Source organism: Perognathus longimembris, chromosome 8 (genome assembly GCF_023159225.1).
Source record: "Perognathus longimembris pacificus isolate PPM17 chromosome 8, ASM2315922v1, whole genome shotgun sequence".
NCBI classification, from domain to species: Eukaryota; Metazoa; Chordata; class Mammalia; order Rodentia; family Heteromyidae; genus Perognathus; species Perognathus longimembris.
Window position 1 is genome coordinate 26801517 of NC_063168.1, and position 14226 is coordinate 26815742.

Consider the following 14226-nt stretch of genomic DNA (forward strand, 5'->3'; position numbering starts at 1 on the left):
ACCACAGTCAGAATGTCTACCATCAAGAAAACAAATAACAAATGCTAGCAAGAATGTGGAAATCTTTACATAGTTGATAGGAAATCAGTTGCCTATTATGGAAATCAGTATCTAGGTTTGTCAAAAACAAAAACAAAAAAAACCTAAAAGTAGAATTCCCATATTATCCTACTATACTACTCTTCGGCATAAACTTCAAGGAAAGTATCACAACTTACAACAGAGATATCTGCAGACCCATGTCTAGGAAAGTAGCTAAAGCTAGACATTACCAGGTAAAGCAAAAATAAGAAGATAAATACTCTTATATTCAGAATTTAGATCTTTGAAAAGAAGGAAGAAGAAAGGAACATAAATAGGTGATAATCAGAGGGGAACTGGAGAAAGGTGAAAAGAAAAAGGTTAGGAGAGAATAAGATCAAAGCATATAATATGAGCACAAGGTCATAATAAAATCCATATTTAAAAATCTGTAAGCAAAAGCCGGGAATTGGTGGCTCACGCCTGTAATCCTAGCTACTCAGGAAGCTGAGATCGAAGAAGGAGTTAGAGAAGGGTGTAAGTATGATCAAAGTACATTATATGCTGTATGGAAATATCACAATGAAACACTTCACTTTGTGCAAATAATATATGTGGATAAAAATAGCAACGTATTTCAACAGAACTTCTGCAAAGAATATATACTAGGGACCAATAAACAAATAAAAAGATGTCCAGTATCATTTACTGTAGTAGTTAATCTTGACTGCTAACTTGATTAGGTTAAGAGAAACGAAGAGATTAGTACATCACACTCTTTCAAGTACCTATGATTCCCAGAGATGAATCGATTATAAGAACTCTAATGAATGGATTAATTCTTGAAGGGATTCACAATACTATGGCATTCTTAGAAGGTGGTAAAAGGTAGAAAATGGAACCTAGATGAAGAAAAATGGTTACTGCTTGCAAGTCATTGAGTGTTCATAACCTAGCCCGTTCCTGCATTCCCTTTTATTGCTTCCTAGCCAGAGTGAACAACTTTGTTCCAGGATGCCTGCCCCATCATGATGTCTGACACCTGTAAACCATAAGCCAAATCAGTAATTTCCATTTATACAAACAATATGAGGCATTCTGACACAGCAATGGGAAAAGTAAATAACACAGAAAAATTGGTGCCTAGAGTGGAGTTCTTGCTCTGACTAAATCTGACCAGGTGATACTTCAGCCTTTGGAACTTGTTTGAGGGAGAGATTTGGAAGAGTTCAGAAAAGTTTGGAAAAGAAAGTCTTGAAAAAGCTTTATAATGCTTTAAGTAGACCATAATGGGAAAATTCTGGTGGGAGCTAAGCAGAACAGGAAAAGGAATGTAAACAGTGGGAACAAGGACCCTTTTGGAAATTAGACTAGAGGTCGTTTGTGTTGCATTCTAGTCAAAGAATGTGTCTACATTTTGCCCATGTACTGAACAATGAGTAAGGGTGAACTTAAAAGTAATAGATTAATTAATTGAGCAGAGAAAATTCCAAGACAACATAGCATTCAGGCTATGACATGGCTATTTCTGGCTGTTTTTAGCCAGATTTACAGTGAGAATCAGGAGCAAAAAACAAACAAAGATTAGGAAAATGTGCAATGTATATAGAAAAGGAGTGAATTCAAAGTTGTGGCAAAGGAAGATGTAGCTATTAAACTGATTAAAAGATGCCAAATACAGTGCAGTGAAACAGTAGAAAAGATGCCTGAAGAGTATATGGGGTATTGGCCTGACCCCAACTATCAGGCTCCCAGTATAAAAGACTTTCCCTAGAAAAGAAAGAGAGCATCCTACTTACACAGGGTTGCCTATGGAAATGTTTCCTGAGTTTAGCTTAGCTGTCTAAGCATAGAGAAGCCACTGTAGTCTAAGGGTGCCTGGCTACAGCCCAGCTTGGAAGTAGATGTTGGCAATGTCCATGTGATACTGGTTTCACACACATGCAGAAGGCAAGACTTAGGTCCTTCATTGCTCTTCTCCCATTCCTCCCTTTGGGAATGGCAATGTTTACTCTCTGCCACTGTATATTATAAGTGTGTATATTATAAGTGTGTAGAATCCATGCATACAGAAGGCCAGAATCTCAAGCACTCTGAAATATAAGAACAGTCATTTAGGGGCTAGGAATGTGGCCTAGTGGCAGAGTGCTTGCCTAGCATGCATGAAGCCCTGGGTTGGATTCCTTAGCACCACATAGATAGAAAAAAACAGAAGTGGCACACCCCAGGACTGGCAAAAAAAAAAAAAAAAAAGTCTCTTATCCAAGTCAAGGGCTGTTACAAAATTTCCTCATTCCTTCCCAACTCACCATGAAAGTGTTAGGTGTACCGGGGGAAAATGGCCCCTTCCCCACAGTTCATCCTGGGTGCACAAGAGACCCCTTTCCTAGAAGGCCCCGCCCCATACTCATAACCCAGGTAACTGGAGCACCAGGCGGCAGTTACCGCCCTTTTCTCTGAGGTCATATCCTGGTGGACTGCCCTGGTCACTCCTCCTTCAGACTGTGGAAGATTCTGACTCCAAGGTCACAACCGCATCCCCTGTGGCCACACTACCTTCTCATCCTCTCCCTGCATTAACCCCAATTCCACCAAGTGAAACCCTTTTCCAAACACCATCCACCAGGCCTGCAGTTCAGACAATACATTTTTTCTGCCAGAACCACGTGGTAGTTCCTTTTGGCAGAACCTGACAGAAAGGAGTTGAGGAACTGAGAAAGATGGGAAGAAAATTACTATGTCAGGAAAGTCCTAAAGAAAAAAAAAAAAAAAAAAAACACCAAAAATCACTACTAATAGCCCACAAAGAGATGCTTTTAATCCCAACAGTATTATATTGAAGATCACAATCTTACATAATACTTCCTTTTGAAAGCAGTTAGGTTTTCTCCCTGAAATAAATGCAAGGATTAGAAATTAGCATCAAGTTTAGAATTTTCTGTTATGACAGGTATCTTGAGAAAAGTTAAAAATGAAATTGCTATGACAAAATAATAAGGAAGTAACACCAAAAAATGGAAAAGAGAGACATGAGGTCTAACATGTAGTTCTAACAGCATCTATGTGGTTGTGTGTGACCTGTGATTTTAGTTTATATGCTGAAAAAAACAGTACTCAAGCCTCTTAAAATAGTCTAGTCTTAAATTCCATATACTTTTGCCAAGGGTTTGGCATCCGAAGATTCAACTATAGGTGGAAAGTGTTAATGTTGTTGGCATGTATTATAAAGTTTTAGACTATTGCAGCTCCACTAAACATGTTTTCTTATCATAATTCCCTAAACAAAACATACAACTTTATAAATATCATTTACAAAAGTACCAGGTATTGAAAGTAATCCAAGCATGATTTAAAATGTGACAGAAGATAAGTGGCAATTACATGCAAATACTACTATGTTTTATATAAAGGACTTAAGCATCAGCACATTTCGGTATCTAAGAGATCCTGGAACCAATCCTGCATGAACCCCAAGGGAGAATTCTATTACCTATTTAGATTTCTGAAATAATATGAACTTCATTCTTTAAAATGCCAAATTTGATTCAAAACCTGTTTTAAAGAATTTTTAAGTGCCATACTCATTCTAATAAGAATACAAATGCAAATCTGACCATTCCTATAATAATTAATCTCCACACTATTTCAGTATAAGTAACAGATGTAGTTCAAAATGAAAAGCAACATTTTTTCTTCCTTCTACCATCTTCAACAGTGGTTAAAACAAAGTATTCTGAGTTTCTTAACTGGTTTCAGAAGAAAAGTACCCAGTAGCATGTAATAAAGCACTCAAAACAGTGAGGTACATATTCTATTTCTAAAAATTGTATTTTAATAGAAAAAAGCTTTTGCATTTTTATCAAGGAGCAGGATATTCATTTCTATATGTTAATTTCTCTGGCTCCAAATGATCTACTGTGATATTATATGTACCTGAAAATTAGTTTTCCCCTGACAAAATTAAGGAGACTTGGAAAACAAGGTATTACAAACTTGTACACTGAATCCACCTTTTCTCATTTTTTAATGTGTATACACAAAAAGAAGACAGCAGATCTGCCATAACTTACTTCACATGACATTGAATGAAAAAAACGATGTGCTAGAATGCCATATTTGGATTTTAACATTCTGTTTCAAATAAAGGCTTCTGTAAGAAGTTCAATGGAGAGAAGAAGTTCAAAAACCACATCAAAGTGAAGAGCAATACTCTATACTGCCCTCTGAAGAGGGGAGAATGATGATAGAAACCAATTTTTGGCAGAGGAAACAAATAACTTTAGTGCAATTTACTAGAAAAGCACTCTTCCCTGTAAATTACCTTGATTATGTGACATGATCTTCTAACTGTATATGTCATTAGTCAGGTAGGTTACAAATGAGACCAAAGATGGGGAAATTCAAATGTGTATAAGAAAACTTCTGATTGAAAAAGAAGATTCCATATAAAGAAGAATTTGATTATGGTCCATCCATCCAGTGTATAAGCTACTGGTAACAAGGCCAACCCAGAAAAATAATACAGATACCATATTGTTTTATAAATATAAGCAGAAAAGTTACTAAAATTCAAACCTGATGTCTACATTCTAACATAGAGCAGGTCTGAAGAAAAACTATATGGAGAACCAATCTATATAGAACAGAAATATTAATAAGAAAACAATGTAAGTTGTAACAATGTCTTCAATTCCATCTCAATTCATAAATAAGAAAGAAAGCAGTGAAAAAATGGACTCTAAAACTTAGGTTAACCACAATGAAAGTTTTTATCAAATGTTCAAAGACAGGCATAGTGTGGAACACACCTATAATTCAAGCACTATGCAAAATTCTGGCAGGAAGGTAGTGAGTCTGAAGCCAGCCTGGACTACATAGAAAGTTCCAGACAAGCTGCAGTCCACTGCAAGACTCCCTGAAAGGAAAGAAAGAGGACAGAAGGGAACGGGAGATAGGAATAGAGGTAGGGAATGGGATAGGGGGTGAAAAGAACAAAGGGAGCAATGAAAGAGGAAGGGGAAGGAAGAGACAGGAGTAAGGCAAGGGAAGGGGAAGGGAGGAGGAGGAGGAGGAGGTCTAAAAATAATCTTTCACTTCACTTTATTTGTGAGTGCCTAATTCTCTAACTGGCACCAAATAGACAACTTCTTCCCATAATCTAATGTTTCCTGATTTTATCAGCAGATTCTGTTAACAAGGAAGGTGTATTTTTCCCATGTGACAGCAGACAGACAGGTAAGAAAGGTATAAGAAGAGTGAGATGATCTCTCTACTCATTCCTTTAAAAAGTGACAGGGTGAAAGGTTAAATATGGTGGAAGTATTCTATACGTACATATGAAAGTAGAACAATGAGATCTGTATAAACTGTTTTAAGAATGGGAGAAATAAGGAGGAATTTGATGGGATTCATTTTATGAGTATATGGAAATGACACTCAAACCTGAAATGATATAACTGAACTTTAGCCCAACCAATGAAAAACCTAACAGAACAACCATTCCATAACTTATAAAAGTGAATAAAATTGCTCATCTACAAAAATTAAAATGAATCAAATTTAGTCAATAAAATGACTAAATTATCAACCAAAAAATATATTTTGAAGAACCACAGCAGATAAGTAGGAAAAACATCAAAAAAAGAAAAAAGAAAGCATACTCAACTACCTGCTCCTGAAAAAAGTACCTTATAAAAAAGAATCGTAAAACTTGCAACACAGCCAATCTATAAAAGATGAAACAATACAAATAAAATCTTGTTTATGAAAATATATAAAAAGGCTGATAAAAATCTCTCATAAAAATAACGTAAGAGGTTACATCAAAATGAAGTTCTTAACATTTCCAATGAGTTGGGCAAGGCAGCTCATGATTCTAATCCTAGCTACTCGGGAGGCTGAGATCTAAGGATCAAAGTCCAAAGCCAGTCCAGGCAGGAAATCTGTGAGACACTTATCTCCAATTAAATACCAAAAAGGCTAAGGCTCAAGTGGTACAGCCTTGAGTCAAAAAGCTCAGGGATAGTGTCCAGGCCCCAGGTTAAAGCCCCAGAACTGGCACAATTAAAAAAAAAAAAAATCCCTCCAATTTAGACTACCCACACATGTGATTTTTAACTGGCATTACCTAATCCATGAAATAAATCAGTAAAGCTTGCTCTGTGAAGAAAAACAAATTATTTTGCTGCACCAGGAACATCACTAGAAGCTAATTATGAAACAGAGGTAGAAGACTACTCTGTGGGAAGAACGGCACTCGTTGGTCTGCCTACTGTCTCTGTTAGGATGTTTTATGAGGTTTTTAAAACACTGCTTTTAAACACATAATTTTAAAACATTGCTTACAATATCAGTTTGAATATTCTTTAAAAAGAATATTGCAAAATGCAAGCTTTCTATAAGAAGAAAAAAGAGAACAGAGTTAATAAAAAATGACAGTAAGAATGGCTCAGGGCCAGAGACCCATTTGAAACTTATAAAATCTTCCTATGATCAGATGGACATATGTTGCCTTATTGCTGTGTGTAAAACTATACACTCACACAAGCTTCTGTTTCCAGTTTGAACTTAAAAGCCAGGTTTTTCACGTGATATTAAAGGTTCCTATTCATCATCCTAGTAAAATTTAATTTTGTTATCACAGCAGGTATCTAGTCCAGTAAGAATGACCAAGCTCTCCTAAATGTGTAAAATACAGTCTATAAACAATTCTGAATATAGAAATATAAAGGAAACTCTCAATTTCATAAATTAGGAAAAAGAGTGAACAACTATATGACAGAAATATGAAGAAATATTAATCATTTAACTTTGAAAGTATATCTTGAAATAATATTTAGTAGTGTGGAAAAATAATATGCTTAAAAATCAACTTACATATACAATATACATATACAATAAAATTTTATTAAAGATATGAATATAAGCAATTCTACATGGATATCCATTCTGACAATGATGACTAGATCATTTTTCTTATCTATGTCATCTAAACATAAAAGTCACCTACTTAATGGCACCAGACAAACTAACTAGACAGTAAATGCTCATCCTCATCTTGTCAGCATCCAGGAAAGGTAAGTAGCATGCAGAGAGAAAAGAGAACATTTATAGCTACTCTTTCTTGTATAGCAGCTAATGAACACTTTTGACAATGATAAAGGATTTTTTAAAAAGGAGTAAAAGTCAATTCCAACAAGGATACGTGTCCTTAGTAGATCCTGCATTATGGGCTGGAACCTATGACAAGAGTACACCAGGATTAGACTGACTCCTGAAAGGACTCATAGTAAACACCAGTATCTGCCAGTGGTTCGTTAAAAACAAGGGAGGAAAAAAATATTATCATTATCATCCTGGACTCTAAAACAGTGCATTGTGTTAGGATATAACAAGAAATAGGTATTTAGCCTTCATCTCCAATACCTAGTACAGGGCTTTGAAATCCTCCTAATTTCCTGAAAATAGGGGTAACAGGAATATCTTTTGTTATCGTGGTTTTGTTCCCAGTTCCCAGCACAGAGTATCCTTTGTTATTTGTAATAAGTTCCTTTCCACTATTCAGCTAGTGAGGTGACTCTTTGAGGATAGAGAATGGTTATCAAAGAAATCAACCACATGGTTACAAAATTTCAGTCTTCAGCCCCATTCCCTGACATCCAAGGAAGACAGAGAGGCAAAGAAAGGTCAGTGATGCCTATGAAATGAAACCTCTATAAAAACTCAGCTAAACAATGGAGATTGGAAAGATTCGAGGTTGACGAATACATGAAGGTATTTGCTGAGAGGGTGGCATGAAATCACCTTCATTCAACTCTACCTCCCAATCTTGAGCTATGCCTATCTTCCATTCACCTACTCTCAAGTTGAATCCTTTCTAATAAGCTGTTGGTTTTAAAGTGTATCCTCAGTTCTGTAAGTCATTATAGTAAATTATCAGACCTAAAGAGGGGGTCATAAAACACAGAATAGCTAAGTAAATACTGAAGAGAAAAGAAAAAAACTTCAGAGAACTGACAATGCCCAACTTCAAGACCAACTTTAAAGCTATATGTTGAAGACACAGGTAGACAAGTTGAACAAATACAGAGAATCTAGCATCAAGTACACAGAGTCAACTCATCTTTAACAAGAAAACAAAAACAATTCAAAAGAAAAAGGATAGGAACCTCAACGGGTAACACTAGAACAATTTGCCACATGTAATAAAATAAATTGTGACACTGACCTTAATACAATTCACAAATAAAATAACTCCAAGTGGAACATAAACTTATATGTAAAACACAATTTCTAGAATATTAGAGAAAATCTGGGTGACTTTGGGTTCCATAATTACTTTTTGTGTGTATGCCAGGTACTAGCATTTGAACTCGGGGCCAGGGTGCTGTCTCTGAGTGCTTTTGATCAAGGGTACCACTTGAGTACCACTTGAATAACAGCTCTACTTCCTGCCTTTTGTGGTTAACTGGAGATAAGAGTCTCATAGACTTTTTCTGCCCAGCCTGATTTTGAGGAGCAAACCTCAAATCTCAACCTCCAACTACAATTACAGGTATAAGCCACAGGCACCCAGCTGTAATTACTTTTATAAACAACAAAAGCATTTTCCTTTAGAGAAAAAAAAATAATAAGTAGAATTCACACACACACACACACAAAAATTGATCTTTTTTGAAAAGGACATTATTAAAAGCACTAAAAGACAACCCACAGTCTGCATTGCAGAACAAAATAGGGCAAGAACACCACCATTTAAAAATGGGCAACAGAACTCAATATACAGCTCCACAAAAAAGACAATATAATAGCATCTGCTATTAAAGCATTGATAATTAAAAAAAAAAAAAGGAGACACATTACAAATGCGTATGGCTACAACTCACGACTGACAATAATAAATATTGGCAAAGATATGGCAAAACAGAAATAATAAACATTATTTATCGGGCTGGGGATATGGCCTAGTGGCAAGAGAGCCTGCCTCATATACATGAGGCCCTGGGTTCGATTCCCCAGCACCACATATACAGAAAACGGCCAGAAGTGGCACTGTGGCTCAAGTGGCAGAGTGCTAGCCTTGAGCAAAAGGAAGCCAGGGACAGTGCTCAGGCCCTGAGTCCAAGGCCCAGGGCTGGCCCTCCCCCCCAAAAAAAATTATTTATGATTATTCTTCATTGGGAACGTCATGCATCATAAGAGATAAGAGTAAAAAGACAAGAAAGACACATGGAGAGCACATTGTGAATAGCAGTAGAGACTCAGGAAGCACCAAGTTCATATCTCTACTAAAGCATACGTGTTAGAATGTTTAGATTACTGTATCAAAATACCATAGACCAGGCATCTTATCAACAGTCTATCTCTCAAGAATTGTGGAGAATGAGAACCCAAGATCAAAGTGCTAGAAGATTCATTGTCTGATGAGGACTTCACTCTGTGTCTTCAGGTGGTAGAAGAGAACAGAGTTCTCTCTTCAGCCTCTTCTAAGATTATCAATCTTGTTCATGAGAGTTCTGCTCCCAAGACCTAATCATCTCCCCAAAGCCCAACCCTCCTAGTACATCAGCTTGGGAATTAGGACTTCAACATTTGAATTTCAGTGGACACACATCTCCGAGAACCAAACATTATCTATCATTTCAGTTATAACTTGACTTAATCTTCACCAAACCATAATATATATGAACTGTTAGAATACCTGGTTTGCCTATGTGCCCAGAACATGCAGTCCTCAGTAAATAATGAATTGCACTAGAAAACATCAAAAGAATGACTGGTAAAGAACTATAAAGAATTACAAAGCAATCTAAAAGAACTATAAACCTACAGTTTCATCTGAGAAGAAAGTACAGTAAAGAGAACATTTTTTCTATTGTTTTACTGTTATTTTAAAGTATAAGACCAAATTTAGGGGAAGACTGAACATATAAGAGAAGGCATTACTAGTGAGTCAAAGTTTTAGAAAATCATGACCAAAAATGTTTGTTGCTATTAATCTCATTAAGGAAGCCATATGCTTATGTCTCTGCAATGGGAAAAGAAGGGTGATAACCTAGGAAATGGAAAGAAGAGAAATTTGAAAATATTATTTTAAATGGCCTTGATTGCTTCTTTCTACCTAATGAGGTAAAAGGTCCACACAAAAGTGAGTCTGGGAGACTGAATAACATGAGGAAAGACTGTAATATTTACTCCAGAGAAAGTAATTAGGATTTGTGTGATAATAAGTATTTTTGAGTAGCCATGAATGTCTTGGTGAGTTCAGGTAGAATGACTGTAGTGTATAAAACCAGGATGAATATATTACTCATGCCTGGAATGAGTTTAATTCTTATTATGGGTTGTACTGCTTATGTCTCTTGCTTGTTCAATAAAAGAATTATACTTCATGTTAAGAAAGAGGCAGCAATAGTGAACACAGTAGTCAAATGTTAATAGATATAATATTCTCTCACCACAAGAACAAAATTGTATTTCACATGCCTGTCAATTAATTAAAAATTTATCAAGTACTTGATTTATTTCAAAACCATTTGTTATAACCAACTGCTTATAAAAGTACAGCACTCTGACATGAAGTTTAATTCCCATTAATACTTCAGTAATTTATGCCAAAATGTACTTCTTAATTTAATCATAAATACTATATGTAATTCCTATTGTGTATACCATTTTATCACACCAATTACTTGCTTCTGTTAACATATCCAAGATACATATAGAGAAATCAAAATCAGTCCCAGATTAAAAAGTAGTAGCTTGGTGACAAGGAACAGCAGCCTTAGATTAAAATTAATATTTCAGTCAGGTACCAAAAGCTCACACCTATAACTCTGGCTGTTTGGAAAGCCATGATCAGGCCCATTGAGGTTCAAGGTCAGCCAGGACACACCCCTTCTCAACCAGTAGCTAGGGCACAGTGATGCACGGGAGGCTGAGACCAAGAAGACTGCAGTTATTGCAAGCCAGTCCAGACCTATGTTTTCAAGACTCTATCTCAATGAAAGAATCTGGGCACGGTGGCACTCACTGTCATCCCATCTACAATAGAAAGCACAGTCCAGGATAGGCCCTTGGGAAAAATATGAAAACTTCTCAAAAGTAAATAACCATTGCAAAAGAGGACTGGAGGCATGGCTCAGATGTAGAGTACCTGCCTGACAAACGCAAGACCCTGAGTTCAAATCCCAGTAATCATTCCCGCCATCTGCCCACCCGCCACTAAAATAAATTATTTCTTCTCTATTCAATATACTTAAACTAATGAGATCTATCAATGTAGAAAAGTGACAGCTTTAAAGGAGGGGGCCATAAAAATCATGTTGGGGTCACTTTCTCTAAGATAGGACAGGAGGAGGGAAAGAAGAAAGGCGGGCATGAGAAGAGGAGGGGGGAAAAATAGTGCAAGTCCACTTGTATATGGACAGATGGATTTTCTAAAGCACTTTCATTTCCACCTGGGAATATCAATAGCCTTTTAAGCAGTCTCCAATTTAAATGTGTGTTCTGACAGTCATGTCAGAGCCTGGGTAAAAGCGTTTTCATGGAAATCATTAAAAGGAAAAGATCCAGACAAGAGACGTGTCTGCCCCACCCCCTCCAGGGAGAGAAAGTGGAATAGAATAGCCTCAGTTTTAAAGGATGAAATCACCTTAGACATTGATGGGGCAGATGGAACATGGTCTATCTTCTCCCCTCCTTTTCCCTGCCCCCCAAAAGATGAAATGTTTACCTGGTGCAATCTAGAATACTCTTAAAAAAGTAAAGAAACTTTGGGATTCAGATTAGGAATGAAATTTTAAAAAGAAGAAGAAAAAACATACATTCACTTGTGGTTGAGAGCAAGAGGGAATAGAACAATCTCCGAAGTATTCCAACTGAGGTGACCCTCCTGGGTCCTCTGCTCCCCACGTGCAACCCACTAGGTCTCACAGCTCTCAACTTTAAACTGCTGAATCATTTCAGTAAGAGCTGTGTACCTATCTGCTGGTGAGAAATAACAGTCATTCCTCCCTTCAGCCATCATTTCCTTACTTCCCACTGCTAAGTGCTCTGCTGCCCACTGACAAGCACTGAAAAAATGCTAATGGACTCTCCCTAGGAACCTCGAGGTTGAGCTAGCCAGCCAAGAAGGTCACTTTATAGCTTAGCACAAGCCCGAGGCCTTCTGCAAAAGATGTTTTTTTGTTCCTGAAAGACCACAGAGATATTGCTATTTCCCTTATCCAAGTTAACAACTTTTCAAGGACATCTCCCACCCACCACATTTTTCCTTTATGCCTTTAATATAAAGACTGGAATCCCAGTTGGTTAGAATGTTTTTTATTTTCCATTTATATACTACATCAAAATTGTTTCTGGATGATTATTAACTATGTCAGAAAAAAAATCTTATATTTATTAGGCTAGTCACTTGAGGCTGATGGAAGTTTCTGTGACACAGTTCTAAATTCCCCAAATGATTTAGTGGCTCTAACTACCACAAGAAGAAGTATAATACAAAATCCAAAGTCAGTGTTATTGAAATAAATCTCAGAGATGCCTAGAGGTTTCCCCCAGAGAGTACTGTTATTCATAATATTAAACCACCAAGGGGGGGAAAAAAAAGGAAAACCTGTGAATAAACCCTGGTTTCAGGTTCCTCAAAAATACTTTGGAGTTTTCACTTTTAAAATAAGGAAATCCTAAAATTCTTCTAGTCTTCCTATTTACAAAATGGAATCCCATAACAGTAGCAATCATACTTGTGAATTTCCTTATGCATCAGTCACTATAATATGGATTATTTTATCTAAACCCTAAATATTTCTAGAAAGTAGATACTTTTGTTATTCCCACATTAGAGAAGAGGGAGTTGAACATTAGAAAGGTGTTTTAAAACATCAAAGGTTACAAGTTCCAGAGAGTGGAAGTACTAAGATTTGAAGAATACTAATGAAAGTAGCCTCATCCTTAATCTATACAATTTTAACCTACAGTGCATATCATTTTCTCTCATGGATCATATCCCAACTACCTTATACCAAAATTAGTTAATTCTGAGTTTGATTCAGGCTGGTCTCAAACTTCTAGGCTCAAGTGATCCTTCTAACCCATCATTTTTTAGGAAGGATCCTTAATCATTTCATATAAAGGCCAACTTGTCCACTATTTCTTCAGAATGAATTATCCATTTATTCAGTCCCCTCCTTCTCCTTGCTGACAAATACCATTAAACCTGGGCACAGGTGGCTCATGCCTGTAATCTTAGCTACTCCAGGCTAAGATCTAAGGATCTCCATTCAAAAGCCAGCCCAGGCAGGAAAGTTCCTGTGACTCTTACCTCCAATAAACTGCTCAGAAAAAGCCAGAAGTGGTGCTGTGGTTCACATGGTAGAGTGCTAGCTTTGAGCACAAAGAGTCTCATGGACAGTGCCCAGGTCCTGAGTTCAAGCTCCAGGATGGGTAATAATAATAATAATAATAAATATATATATATGGCTCTCAGTTACTCAGTGGAATGAATACAAAAATAAAAGCATCTCTTTTTTCAGTAATTCTGTAAAATCTGAAAGCAAAATACAATTTATAACGGTTATAATTAAAATTTTCTAATCTTCTTTTATACAGTCCAGTGGCAGCATCCCAGGAGAGATAAGACTAGCACAAATAAATTAAAGACAGTTTCCTTAAGTAATCCACTCCAGGAAAACAGCTCTCAGAAAAGTTTATATATTTATATCTTCTGGAAAGCCCTCTCAACCTATTCTCTTCCTTTAGAAGAAAAAGACAGTTAAAGAAAATGTGATTTTTGAGCACTTCTGTGTGTGTCTTTGTTTAGTTTGTAACAAAGCCTTACAGATAGTTGCAAACAGTAAATCCTCTTTTGCAACCCAGAACTCATCTTTGAATATGAGATTTTGGTATATGTAAGAAGGAATGTGATTCCTGCAACCTTTGACTGTGAGGGTTTGTTAACTCACACAGGTTGGCTCTATGAATAAAGTTGATGTAAAAGCTAAAGAAAAAAGGGATTTAAAAAACTTCATTACAATTCATTTTAGTTTTATAAGTGTCTTTTATCTGAGCCTAACATCCATAAAAATAACAATTTTATATGTAGGACATATCATCAAATATGTGAGTAGCAACTCAGAAGCTATTTCACCTTCTATGACTTTGGATAAAATGACTACAAGCTAAAATATGAAATGAAAAGGCTGT

At 36.4% G+C, this 14226-nt stretch overlaps 1 protein-coding gene and 1 non-coding gene across 4 annotated transcripts in view; one reads left to right on the forward strand and one right to left on the reverse strand.

Moving 5' to 3' along the window:
- The window catches only part of Exoc6b (exocyst complex component 6B), a 530388-nt gene that overhangs the window by 343991 nt on the left and 172171 nt on the right, over window positions 1–14226 (reverse strand). The gene's annotated exons all lie outside the window — the stretch shown is intronic.
- Window positions 13817–13946, forward strand: LOC125356953. The gene has a single exon (XR_007211994.1). It is a non-coding gene; the product is annotated as a small nucleolar RNA SNORA40 (small nucleolar RNA).